This window comes from Tursiops truncatus, chromosome 1, assembly GCF_011762595.2.
Source record: "Tursiops truncatus isolate mTurTru1 chromosome 1, mTurTru1.mat.Y, whole genome shotgun sequence".
Classification (NCBI taxonomy): domain Eukaryota; kingdom Metazoa; phylum Chordata; class Mammalia; order Artiodactyla; family Delphinidae; genus Tursiops; species Tursiops truncatus.
Genome location: NC_047034.1, coordinates 61,443,432 through 61,456,877, shown reverse-complemented (window position 1 = coordinate 61,456,877; position 13,446 = coordinate 61,443,432). Strand labels below are relative to the sequence as shown.

Here is a 13,446-nt window from a genome sequence, read left to right as displayed (position 1 = left end):
CAAAGGGGACAGAGGCATGTATAGGAAGTGCTTTAAATGCGTACATATTCGTGAGAGAGACTGCTGCCCATCTTGTGTCTGGTCATGCCCCTCCCGCATAGCATAACTGCTAGACAGGCTTGGATGGCCCCACGGCTTAGAACTTCCCTGTCCTGTTGGCCCGGTCCACGCCCTGTGCAGCCTGGCACTCAGAGCTGTGGGACACATGCCGGTGCGTGGAAACCCTCCACTCTGGCCCCTGCCTTTGGCCTCCCCGCAGGTCTGCTCCTCGGGCCTTTACCCTCCAGCTCAAGTAAATATTCTATAGGTCAGGCCTGGAAGGGTGCCAGGTGTGGACTCCTCAGGTGGCTGCCGCCATTCGTTTCCTTTAAGTTTTACACACACACACACACACACACAGCTATAGTCTTACAGAGAGCTCTATTCTGAGACCTCTATTTGAAAAGCAATATTTCCATATTCAGACTCACTATTCGGGCCTCTGGGTGGTTCTATCCTCTGAAATGACCAGCTTCCCCCCACAGCCTCCATCCACTGCCCCGGGGGGCAAGCTTGGCTTCTTCCTCCCTTTGCTAGCCAACTCCTTCACGCTGGGTCTTTCTATCATGCAACTTCATCTGGGAGCAGTTTCAACCTGGACGCTGTTTTGAAAACAAATGCAGTGGCTTCTTGCCTATGTGCAGGTTCCCCAGCAGAGATGTGAGAAGCATTCAGTCATACCTCCAGGGATCCCCAGAGTTTCTCAGCTCACCTCTTCTTTAACGTAGCCTTGAGGGTGAGGTGTGATTATTACCCCCACTGTGTAAAAGAGTGGGAAGGAACTGACCAAGTTCACACAGCTGGTGTGTCCAACCGTGAGCCCTGGGTCTTTTCTCCTCTGCCACAAAAACTCCATGTTCTTCTCTCTTTGAGTATGTGCCCGGTCGTCATATGGGAACCCCCTTCCCAAACATTCCTCACTGGAGCTCTTACAGACCTTTCGGGACTCTCATTGGGAAGGGAGCTCCCTGCATCATGTGGCAGCTTCTCACTCCGTCACTGGGTGGTTCTCCTTGTCACCAGCCTCCCTGTCACACTGACCCACAGGGTCTAGTTCTGCCCTTGGACGTTAACCAGTATGGCTGGGCTGTCTTCTACTTGGAGGCGCCTCGCGTTATCTGAAGGCCGTTCTTGGCCGATTCTCCTCTAGTCCTCTGTGCCCTTTCATCTTACATTGTCTCTGGAGGGCTCTGCCTGCTCTGCACACCCCCCAACTGCCCCAGCAGATTGGATGAAGCTAGGTAAACCGGAGTAGCCCACTGTTTCCTCCCTAAACGTTTCTCTCTGATTTACTGCGCGAGATAAACCTGCCTAAATTAGATAGATAAATAGATAGAGATACTGAACTCTCACTGCTCTCCTTTCCTTCTCTCTGGTTCTGAGTCTAGGGGTGGGGCTGAGGCTGGGGAGGGGGAGCCAGCCTCAAGCAAGTTACTGCCTGAGCCTTAAAAGTCAGATTTTAATCTCCCTTCCCCTCCACCCACCCACCAGCGCAGTCAACGCATCGCGGAGACACCTGCTCGGGTGGGGTGGGAGTGCAGCGGCAGTGGGGCGGTGAAGGGAGGCCAAGGCACGCTTGTTCGGTGTGTAGAGAGAAAAATTCTGCTACTGGTGACAGAGTCTAACTGGAGCCTCTAAGAGATCTTTTTTCCTAACAGTGGCCAGGCACAGAAAAGACTCTTAGGGAAAGACAGAGCCCTACCGTGGAAATATGGCCCAGGTCTGGGTAGGAGACGCATAATGCAAATAGGACTCTTATACTGAGAAAGCGAGGATGCTATCAAATACCACTGGACTTGGGTCAGAAAGAACTTAGACACCAACATGAAGAGGCTCCCACTGGCCAATGATAGAACCACTTAAGCATCCATGAGAAAATGGCTGCAATGGATTAAAACACGTAAATATGTTTAAGTCCGTGCAGTCATCATGACACTAGAACCAACCAACACACTCATTGCTTTCCTTTGTAGGATGCTTGGGAACCAAGTCCTTCCTTAATATTTTTTTACCGGAAAAAAAAAAAAAAACAAACCCTGCGTTTGGTTATAAAATATATCAAACACACACGAAAGTAGAATAGTGGAATGAACCCTCTGTGCACTTATCACTCGAGCTCAACAATGATCAACTCACGGCTCTTCCTTTTCTACATGCCTACCCACTCCCCCCTTCCCAGGATTATTTCTAATTCAATCACAAGCATCGTATCCATCATTTTATCTAAAGATAACAAATCAGTATAAATAAGTGTTTATCCTGGGTATTTATCAGGGTAACCAAATAGTTAATGAGGACTTTATAGAAATATTCCACCAAATAAATGAATAAAGAGCTAACCCCTAATGAAATAGCAGCTCTAAGCAATGATCATCAATTGCTTCTCCTGTCACCAAAAGAAAGACCTCGGGACATCATGAACCTCCGGATGAAATACACCAAACCACCTTGAAGTATTTTTGCTACAACGTCAAACCTGAATCCCATCAAGCTTCCAGATCCAGCTGCCAGTTTATACAATACAGGAGGCAGAGGAACGTGTCACACAACACCACAGGGATGCAGTCAGCAAAATCCAGACTGTGGGAGACTCTATGGGATAAACAACCTGGCTTCCTCAACAATTCAGTTCAAGGAGATAAAGAGGGTTGTGGGGAGGACGGGGTATGGGGAAGGAAACTATAGATTTAAAAGATGAAGCAGCATATAAGCCAGCTGGCTCCTCCTTCAAACAAACACACTGTAATGTTGAAAAAGGAAAAAAAAAGATTGGAGAAAATTAAACCCTGACCATATATTTGATGATATTAAGGCATTATAATTTGTGTAGGTAGGATAATGGTATTGTGGTTATGTTTTTTTAGAAAGTCCCTAACTTTTAGAGATACATACTGAAATATGTACAGACAGCTTATTATATTATTTTCTCTATTTTATATGTGTTTGGAACAGAAAGAGCCACCCTGGTTTCCTCCTTCGGAAGACAGGGAGCTGGTTAGAAGTGCAGCTTCACTGCTAAGTACAATATTATGGGTTGAAATGGTACCTCTCCCAGGCTGCTGGCACTTTTTCTGAGATTCTGGTGAGCTCCCCAAGGTGGGCTCTGATTCTGGGGCTTCCCTGTGCCTCCAGGGTGCCAGGCCCAGGGCTGTGCCCCTGGGCTCTCCCTAAACCCTGCCGAGCAGGGGAAATGAACAACCCTTTCAGAGAGCATTCAGCTCTGCTCCACTCTTACTTAGCTGCATACATAATTTCCTTTCTTTACCTATAAAATCAGAGCAATAAAACTAAATTCAGAGGGTTGTCATAGGGATAAAATGGCATAAGAAATGCGAAGCTGCTTTATAATCAGATTAATAACTCACAGTAATAATAAGGGCTAACATATATTGAAAGCTAACTATGTTCCAGCTTTAATTCTAAGAGCTTTACATGCGCCATCTCATTTAATCCTCAGAAAACCCTATGAGGGATGCGTTATTATTATCCTTTTCTCACAAATGGGGAAATCAAGGCACAAGGATATAAAGGATCACTACCGGTGTGTATATTTGTTCTTAATGCACAGAGATGAAGAGGCTGCTGGCCACCCTGTTGTAATCTGAGGGACAGCAGGAAGTCCCCTCTCAGAAAATACCTTCAGATGGAGGCATCTGGGTCTCTAAGAGGTCTCTGATAGAACGGAAATGACCCTGAGAGGGGTAACACATCAAGCTTCTGTGCACTGTGAATGCCTTACTATGAAACTGTTTATCACATTGCTCTCTCTCCTCTATCAGGACCCTGAGAGAAAGGAGGACTGACCAGGCCAGGAGACCTTAAAGGGAAAAAGGTATTAAGGACAAAGTCCGTGATCTTGGCAATTTTACCTGGAGCCAGTCCTGACGCCAACCTCAACTCAGTGCCAGGTGACAGGCAAGCAAAGCTGCGTTTCTTGTTCTCACGCAGACCCAGGGATGGGGAGGGCCCTACTGGCTGTGCCGGCACCCACCCAGAAGACCCCTTCCTCACTGCCCCCTCCCACCCACTCAGACTCTCGCAGACTGGCTCTTGGGACTGCTGATGCCTTCTTGGGAAGCCGTCTGGAGAACCACAGGTGCTACTGGGGCAGCTGCCAGCCCTGCCGCCAGATCTGGGTCTCCCCTCCCGCCCCACTGACCCAGGCCGGCCAGACACTGTCATTTTGATCCCCGCCAGGTTGTCCTGGAAGTTCTCAGCCCAGCCACACTAAGGCCCTTGTAAATCCCTAGATGTCTTTTTTCTGGGATGTGCTCTGCGGGACCAGGTAAAGAATGAAAAGGCTGGACAAGCCAGGCCATGGAGCTGTGAGGGCCGAGGGATTTGGGAAAAGCACTCTGTTATGGTAGTTCAGGTCTTATACGTAAAAGCCAATGCACTTCTGGCTACGCTGGCAGGTGTCCAGTGTCCAGCACACACAGGTTGAGAGGCTGGCTGCAACCAGCCTTGAGCAGATTACCCCATAGCCTTACTTTTGTTTCTAGTTGCCCAGTTAAAGGGACACAGAAGAACTTGGACCTGCCTGAGTGAAGGGGAATATGGCGAAGGGCTTTCAAACCATGAAGAACGGCTGAGGATGTTAAGGTTGGCAAAGGCAAGACTTGGGGACCTCAGAGATGCTTTCAATATTTGAAAGTCTGTCTCATGGAAAAGAGTTTCCATGATACACACACACTGTGTGTGTGTGTGTGTGTGTGTGTGTGTGTGTGTGTGTGTGTGTACTTGATCAGTAGAAGAAGCTTCGCTGAGAACGGGTTGGAGAGGCCATATGGTGGGCAGGAGTGCTGGCTGTGGAGTCAGAATGTCCAGCTTCAAATCCCACCTTCTGTGCCTCGGTTATCTTGTCTGTGAAATGGGAATGAAAAATAGTACTTATCTTCAAGGACTGTTGTGAAGATTAAAATGAGTGAATACATATAAAATGCTTTGAATGGCCTTGTTTCTTCCAAGTACTCAATAAATGTTAGGTTAATATAATGTTCACAACTGTCAGAAAATGGAAACTTGTATGCTACGGTAAATGAAGATAGCAAGATCCAAACTGTATGATGTGATTCCAATTTTGTTTTTAAAATGCACATTATTTTGGAATAATACTAGGAGGAAATACTGCAAAATATCAACAATAGGTTAGGTGATTTCTGGACAGTAGGATTATAGATGATTAAAATTTTTACGCTTTTAAGTTCTGCATATTTTCTAGGTAAGCATATATTACTTCATAAATGGAAAAACGTTTTTAAAGCTATCTCTCTTTTCAAAAGGCGTAGTATGTTTAAAGATGTAATGAGATCCTGGTCACTAAAAGGGTTTAAAACACCCTGGCCCTAAAAATATTCAAACCCATATGGCTAATGAACAGTTGCATTATTTACACTGCTTAATCCCAACCATGTAAAGAAGCTAATGCATAAAAATAAAGACTGGAAAGAAATCGATGACCCTGGTAACAATGATTATTCTACAAAGATGGATAATGATCGCGGTTTGTTTGTTTCTTTATTCTTCTCTGTACTTTAAACATTTTCTGAATGAAATATGCATGACTTTGAAAATGGTAGGGGAGGGGCATTAACTGGAATGAAAACTAAACCAGAAAGAAATCAAAAGAAAAGGAGGTCAGTCTCGATTAGCTCAAAGGTCCCCCTAGATCTGCCTATCTAGTTTCCACAACCATGCTTCTGTGACCACAAGACGGTGGCAATTACATGATGTGACACATCCACCTCGATCCGCCACACACTGCAGCCCATTGGTGGTCATGCCCCCCTTCCCTCCCCTTCCCCTTCAAAACCCGCCTAGAAGTTCCGCTTTGCTTTTGCATCACATTGCAAACCTCTCACCCCTACTCCCACTCCCCCCGCCGCTGTGTGGCTTCAGCACCTCATACCCTGGTCACTTAACCTTCTACCTGTGTCCCCTGTCCACATCTCTCCCCCCCAGCCAGGTCTGCCTCTGTGCGGCCTCACTAACACCTGCCCCCTCCATGCCCAGACCACAGCTGATCCCTCACCCGGAACCCCTCCCCTGTCCTGTCAGTACACGGATCCAGGTTCTACCAATCAGTCAAGGTTGCCTACAAATGCCAATTCTTGTTCTGCACCAAGCCATTTATCACGACTACATTCTTTATTGCTCTTGACCATGGGTCTTGCCTTGCCCATTTGGGAGTGAGCTTCTTGACTGTGGCGCCACATTTTCTACTTCTCCATTGTCTCCCATGCCTCAAACCAAAACACCTAGCTCCATGCTGAGAGGTTACTCAGAATCCAGAAGCATGCACTGGCTGGACCATGTTACTCCATGGCCACTGCCCTGTGGTCTGTCATCCCAGTCCCAGCCCAGGCCAAGACCCAATTAGGCAGACATCCAATGGATCTGAAAAGATAGTAGACCTGGGCCAGGTAAGGGTGATTTGTCAGGGTAGCCCTACAGTTAAGACACAAGCCTGCCCTGGAGTCAAAGAAACACAGTTCTCACATTTCCCTGAACATTTGGTGTTTGGTTTAGAACTTCTCAACGTGTGCCAAATGGAGAAGAACTGGAGAAGTTTCAGTAGGGGCATGACAAAGGGAAACAGCTTGGAGAGTGGAATAAAGAGTAAAGAAAAAAGGGTTAATTTAGCTGGAAAAAGAGTTGACACGAACCCACGCTAGTCTTTTTTTTTTTTTTTTTTTTTTTAAGATGTTGGGGGTAGGAGTTTATTAATTAATTAATTTATTTTAGCTGTGTAGGGTCTTCGTATCTGTGCGAGGGCTTTCTCTAGTTGTGGCAAGCGGGGGTCACTCTTCATCGCGGTGCGCGGGCCTCTCACTATTGCAGCCTCTCTTGTTGCGGAGCACAGGCTCCAGATGCGCAGGCTCAGTAGTTGTGGCTCACGGGCCTAGTTGCTCCGTGGCATGTGGGATTTTCCCAGACCAGGGCTCGAACCCATGTCCCCTGCATTGGCAGGTGGACTCTCAACCACTGCACCACCAGGGAAGGCCCCCACGGTACTCTTTAATATACAAAGAAAACGGTAGCAGCTGTGCCCACTATAGTGCTGCTTCACCTTTCAGAGACCACCCCCCTTCCCAGTCAAGCCCCCCATCACCGCTGGAGGTCTCTTCCTGTTCAGCCAGCCAATGAGCCACCTCGAGATCTCTCCCAGCTCTAAAAGTTTAGTCTGGAACCTCTTAAACCTAAGACAGTAGGCTCTGGAGCATGTAAACAAGGGTGACTGTGGAGTTTTCTTCTCAGGTAAGTTTAGAGAAAATAGAGACATTTTAGAGAATGGTTTAAGCAGGACCTTTTGAAACCTTTTAACTCTTCCACCCACTCTGCTTCAAATCAAACGTGAAGATGCATCTGTGTTCCCCATAAAATATATACTTATTTTGTTATAAAAAGATTTGGCTTTTATCACGCACTCTTGGCAATTTTTATAATGTGAAAACACTCCAACCTATAGCTTGTTTTCACATGTAAGATTTATGTGAATATTAACAATAAGGCTGGTATAAAGCACAATTATAGTATTGCCTGAGACTCAGTGCCTAGTGCATTGGTTCTCGACCATTATCCATTAAGAGGTGTGATAAGAACATTGTTATTTATAATAGATAGAATACAAAAACTTGGAAATAACTTACTTACACCTATTACAAAATTTAGAGTGGAGTCAAATTATGCCTATGTTAAAATCATTTTCATTTATTTGCTTTCCAAAAGTTTTCTTGACCAGGGGAGAAAGTTGGGAGTAGGGTGAGAGTGGGATTTCTGTGAGCCCACGGGGAGCACAGATTCCAGTGTCATCCAACATGGGTTGAGATTGAAAGAAAAATTCAGAATTACTGCTCTGATTATTTTGTGTGAAATGTCTTATTTCTTTCTGAAACCCTAAGTTTCTTGAGGATAAATGCAGTAAGTTCATGATGCAATCCAGGACTGAGCATTAGGGGCTTAAGAAATAGCTTATTGAGGGACTTCTCTGGTGGTCCAGGGGTTAAACACCCACCTTCCAATGCAGGGGACGAGAGTTCGATCCCTGGTCGGGAAACTAAGATCCCACATGCCATGGGGCAACTAAGCCCGTGCGTCGCAACTGCTGAGCACACACTGTAGAGCCCACGTGCCACAACTAGAGAGAAGCCCTCGCGCCACGTAGGAGAGCCCGCGCAACTAAGACCTGACGCAGCCAAATAAATAAATAAATAAATACATTAAAAAAAAAAAGAAAAAGTAGCTTATTGAACTGACTAATACTTAGTACTCCAGATGGAGACACATCAAAATTGGCACCACTGTCCCAACTTTCTCCCAGAAAAGCAGAGGGAATCACAAGATCATCACTTCATTTAGCCCCACGAGGCTCATCAGGAAATCCTTTTTGCCCATTTTACAGGGCAAAAGGCACAGGGCAGGTGGGGAAAAGCCCTATACTGGGTGCTGAGAAGGACCCCGGGCCTCCACTGAAGTTGGTTTCCGGCCTTTGGCAGCAGGCTTCTCTGTAACCTTCACTGGGTGTGAGCCCTGACTAAGCAACCTACGCACCCCGCTTCCCTGGGGACCTGCTCTAGTCACCCTGTGGACCACTCTTAGAAAGAGGCTCAGCGCTCTGAACTGTCTCAGCAGGACTTAGAGGCCTTCCCCTGAAAAGTCCCCTGACTTGAGGACGATCTTGAACCCACAGCAGCTTCAGTCCCCATCCCCCACTGCTCTGGGATGAAGGGGTCAAAATGACATCTCCTCTCTCTCGTGATCTTTCGGAACTGTGCTCACGAAATGTTGAGCTCCTGCAGGTACTGGTGATAAAGAAAGAAGGCAGGTGGGTCCTCCCCACCGACAGCCAAGAGGCTGCTTGGTTGTCAAGTCACTGACTTTCAGGTCGTACCTAAGTTGAGTGAGCCTCTCTCCTCTGTGTCTCCCAAACACATTTCTGCACACTGGGTTGGCACTCCCCTCCTTTCCCTCCTCTGCCCACATCCCTCTCCCGTCTCTTGCCCTCACCAGAAGCAAAGCCCCTGCAGGCTGGGGCCAGGTGCTGACCTTTAAGAGAGCGGAGCTGTGACAGGCAGCAGAGGAAACCCAGCTGCTGTGGAAGCAGCAGCCCAGGGAGGCCCGGGCCTCAGGCCTCCCAGCATCGTGCAGGGCCAGAGTGACTTTAAGGAATCCTTCTGGACTCAGGTCCCAAAGGCCTTGTGTCTCTTCTACTGGGAGAGAGCCTGGGAAGGGAAGGTGGGGTGGCGGGGAGTGGGAAGTGGCTTCTCCTACACACGCTGCCACAGTCCTTTAGGGCAGAGCCCAACTTTGCCTCAAGGTGGATGAGTAGCTAAAATGGGGGGAGGGAGAGGCCTGGGGTGAGCCCTGGTTTGGGCCCTTTCTGAGCTGCCCAATCTGATCTAATACTCCCCACAGCTGTACCCATCGAGCAGCTAGCCAACATTCGAATACCTTTAACTTATCAATTACAACGCCCAGTGGAGGAGATCGAGCCCCTCCTGGGGCTTTGTCACCTAGACCCTAAGAATAGCCACCCTCTCCTTCCTACTCTGCTTTCCCACCAACCTCGGATGTCCTCGTGCCCTTTAAAACATTCATGCTAGTTTTTCCCCCACAAGGGAGCTGGTATCTATTACTATCTCCTATGTTCCCAGCACTGGTTATAAAAGTGTATTTAATCCTCAGAACCCTACCAGGGGGATGGGTCATATTCTCCCCATCTTACGGAGAGGAGGCAAGGATCACGAAGGTTAAGTTATTTGCCCCAAGTCACACAGACGGTAGGCAGAGGTGCTGTTCTGTGAGGCGGCAAGGCCCACGTCACCCGCCGCGGAGCGCCTGCTTCTGGAGGCCAGCTGGAGGGTTGGCACACGATGTGCCCAGTCATGACGATGACCATGACACTGAAAGTATTTTACATTTGCACAGCACTTTCCAGCAGTGCTCCTCGGCATGCTCGAGGCATGAACTGAGTCCGAGAAGAGGTGTCGGTCCCCTTCCCTCCTCCAGCCCAGAGTCACCTCAGCCACTTCCCGAGGGACATGAGAAATCCTTCGCCCACTGGATTGGTCGCAGCAGGAGGTTTCCTAAACAGCAGCTGTCCGGGCTGCCCACAGCAAGTGTCCCTCTGCCCTGCACTGCCGCCACCCAGTGTACGGGACTGGGGGCAAAGGACCTCAGTCCCAGCTCTGCCTGAGGGGCGGACGGGCCAGGGCTGTGTAGAGAAGTGGGATGGGAGGTGGGGACCACGCTGGTCAGTGTGCAGGCTGCAGGCACAGCTCTCCCGTCTTCATTCCTTGTGCTCTGGCACAGCGGCCAGTGACCCACTTTTATTTTCTTCCTGTTTCTCTGAGAGCGGCGTGCTCTTCGGGAGTCTGGTTCCTTTACCCTCAGTCATCACTCAGATACCACCTGCCCACCCTGCCCCGTCTCCTCCCTCTGTTTTCCCCCTTCCCCATGCTGCCTGTGGGCATGGGGGCCCCTTAAGCTTCCACCTCAGTCTCAGGGACAGCCAGGGCCCCTGGCTCTCAGCAGCCCCCCTTCTTGTCCCTCCCCCTCAGGGACCCCAGAGGCCAGGGCGGAGGTCCCGGAGGATGAGGCGCCACCTGGAGCCCTCTGGCCAGAGCCTCCTGAAAGCACGTCTTACATTTAACTCCCACCGTTGCTACTTCAGGAAAACAAGAGGCAAGCGAGGGTCTGAGTGTTGCAAGGAAGACGTCCCTGCCTGAGCAGATCTTCAGATGGCCCGGGCCACGGCAGTGTGGGGTCAGGGGTGGTGTGAGTGGGCCTGTCCCTCCCCACCTGCCTCTCCTCACTGGACATGACGAGGTGGAAGCCCTACAGCTAGCAGAATGATTTACAGTTCAGCAGCTGCACTTGCAGAAACTCAATCCTGGCCTTGGATTGCTGGAGACTCAAGAAAATGATGTTTATACATCTGCCTCTCCTGCGAGCTCCCCGCAATCTGGGCCCATGTCTTATTCCTCCTGCAGGGCTGGCTGGCACACGGAGTGCCAGGCTCCTGTGGGGAGGATTCCCACCTGGCATGGCTTCCTTGGTGGTTAAAACCTGGGCAGGGGTCTAGAACACGAGGAGTGGAGCTCAGGAAGCCCTCCTTTCTGGCCTGCTTCCAGCCCCAAAGCCCCACAGACACTCTGGGTGGGATTTAACGATTTCCCACCAAGAACGATATGAATTTTGCTCTCTGCTTCCCTCTGGCTGAGCCCCAGAGGAGACCAGTATGGCCATAGGGTGGGTATGGGGGAAAGAAGACAAGAAGGTTGAACAACCAGGACATTAACCAAAAAGAAAATGACAGGGCTTCCCTGGTGGTATAGTGGTTGAGAGTCCACCTGCCGATGCAGGGGACACGGGTTCATGCCCCGGTCCGGGAAGATCCCACATGCCACGGAGCGGCTGGGTCCGTGAGCCACGGCCGCTGAGCCTGTGCGTCCAGAGCCTGTGCTCCGCAACGGGAGAGGCCACAATAGTGAGAGGCCCGCGTACCGCAAAAAAAAAAAAAAAAAAAAGAAAGAAAATGACAGGAGGGCTGTCATGGGGGAGGGGCAGGATTTGTGGTCCACCACATTCCAGAGCCTCCTTCCCCTTGCCTCCCTGTCCACACTGCCCCTCGGACCCCTTCAAGGACACACCGCCATGCTCCAAGGGGCAGGTAGCCTCAGCTCTGCTGCTCCCAAGAGATAACGAGAGAAGAGGCATTGTCCGCCACAGAAATGAGCAACATGGAAAAGTCAGTGGAAAGAAAAACATGTTTTGATCACAGCAAGATCAAGAAACTGGTTTGGTTCTGGCCTCGACTCTCTCATTTTTCATATGAGAAATCCAATTCAGAAGGGACATAGGACCTGCCTGAATCACTGCAGTTCTTGAGACACAACGAAGGGAGGTGGCAAGTGCCCTGGCCTTGGGGGCCAAAGCGCTGTGGACCATGGGCAAGTCACTGAACCTCTCTGAGCATCACGGGCCAACTCCACAGGGTTGTGGTGGGACTCGACAGAGATTGCTTCTGTGAACATACTGTGTCAACGGAAATACAGAAATAAAACAGAAAGGGATCTGTGGCAGAACTGGGACCAGAGCCCTGATCTCCTCAGGCCCAGGCCCCCATCCAGAGCCCGACTTGAGCTCAGGGCAGAGCGTACACTCTGGCAGGCACCCCTCCGATGGCATGCAGATCTGTTTCCCACGCTGCAGAGGCCAGTCTCTGCTACCACATCCTTTCTCTCTGGCTTGTGGGACCTGCCGCCTACTGAGAGGGTCAGCACAGGAAAGTCCCCTCCCACCTTGTGAAAGAGCTCTGACCACTAACACCGGGCCACGGCCAGCTGTTTGTACACTTTTGCATGAGTTAGAAAGAGGCATCTCTGCGGAGGCCAGCCCTAGGTTATCAACACCCCTCCTTCAGGTGGGTGCTCCTGGGCGCCCACTGTGAGGGGGCACAGGAAGCTTCCAGGACCCACCGGCAGCCTCAGCCTGGTGCCTTTGTCCGGGCTCAAACTGATAACCACACTTGGCCGTCCTGACCAAAGGGGTCACTAATCTCACAGAGCCAGACCCACCATCCTTCCAGCAATGCTTTATCAAGTGTTTTTTGTGACAAGGCAGCAGGGCCAAAGGGAACGGGCACTGCACCGGGCATTGGAAGATGCAGGTCCTTGTCCCACAATATTGCTTTCTAGTTGTGTTCCCTTAAGGAACTCAGTCAGCCACCCAGAACCTCAGTTTCCCCACCTGTCAAGTGGGAATGACAACCCCTGTCTCAAAGGGTTTGTGATGAGGCGTTGATGAGATAATACTATGAGAGTGCCTTGTAAAGTGGGAATCAGAATACGGCTCTGTTTTTAGATATTAGAATAATATTAGATATTATTAGCATATGTACTAACAAAAACTTTTAAACAATTTCATTGCTAAGATGACATAATGGTAATCTTGAGACTTTTTTTACAAAATAGAAAAAGACCCTCTCTGATGGAGCAAAACCAATATATCCCTTTCTATGTGTGCAGGCATATTTTTAGGCCACATATGGGAGCATATTCTGGTAATTCAAATAGTTCTAAATTAAAACTTGGGGCAGTAAGAATATGGTGAGTACGGGGAGGAAGCCTGCCCTGAGGGTCTCTGAAGGAGGGTCTGTCTTTGGGCTCAGCCTCTTCTAGGAGGGAGAAAGCAGCCGCTTCCCCCTCCATTTCATTAGTCCACACCTCGTAGAGAGGCAGCTTGAAAAGCAGGGCTGAGAAGCACATAATGGATTTGTGAGGTTTTAATACCTGACTGCCTACAAAAGACTAATAAAAATCCAGGGCAGGATTTTCTCAAGAGGAATGTGCCACTGTGGAATAAAAATGGAAGAGAGAAGGGAGAGTTCCAAGAAGGATTTTCCCC

The 13,446-nt window shown here is 49.3% G+C and overlaps 1 protein-coding gene across 1 annotated transcript in view; it reads right to left on the bottom strand.

The window, feature by feature from the left end:
* The window catches only part of CD247 (CD247 molecule), a 78,288-nt gene that overhangs the window by 35,748 nt on the left and 29,094 nt on the right, over window positions 1-13,446 (bottom strand). The window lies entirely within an intron of this gene.